Source organism: Solanum pennellii, chromosome 3 (genome assembly GCF_001406875.1).
Source record: "Solanum pennellii chromosome 3, SPENNV200".
NCBI classification, from domain to species: Eukaryota; Viridiplantae; Streptophyta; class Magnoliopsida; order Solanales; family Solanaceae; genus Solanum; species Solanum pennellii.
Window position 1 is genome coordinate 65,385,105 of NC_028639.1, and position 431 is coordinate 65,385,535.

Genomic DNA, 431 nt, shown 5'->3' on the forward strand with positions numbered 1-431 from the left:
CTCTTATCATATTTTCTTAATACTCTCTCCATCTCCAATTTTCTCATGTTCCGTTGGCACAAAAGTTTTGGAAAATATTTTCCAAATCAACTCATTTTTCTCAAAATTAAGGAAAATGACTTCCCTTCAAAAAGTTAAGGCAAACATTTTCCAAAACCCTCATCCAACTTCAAATTATATATTTTTTGGAAAATATCAATTTCTAAAAAATATTTTCAATTTCAAAATTTTATATTTTCACTCAGTCCTCCCCCTACCCCGATCACCCCTCCATCCCTCTTCAAAAAAAATTAAATTTGTTTTTAATTTCCAATTTCAAAATTTTATTTTTTCACCCCGATCCCAAACCCCCCCCCCACCCCCAAAAAAAATAAAATAGATTTTGTTTTTAAAAAATATTTTCAACATTAAAAGTTCATTTCTTCACCCCT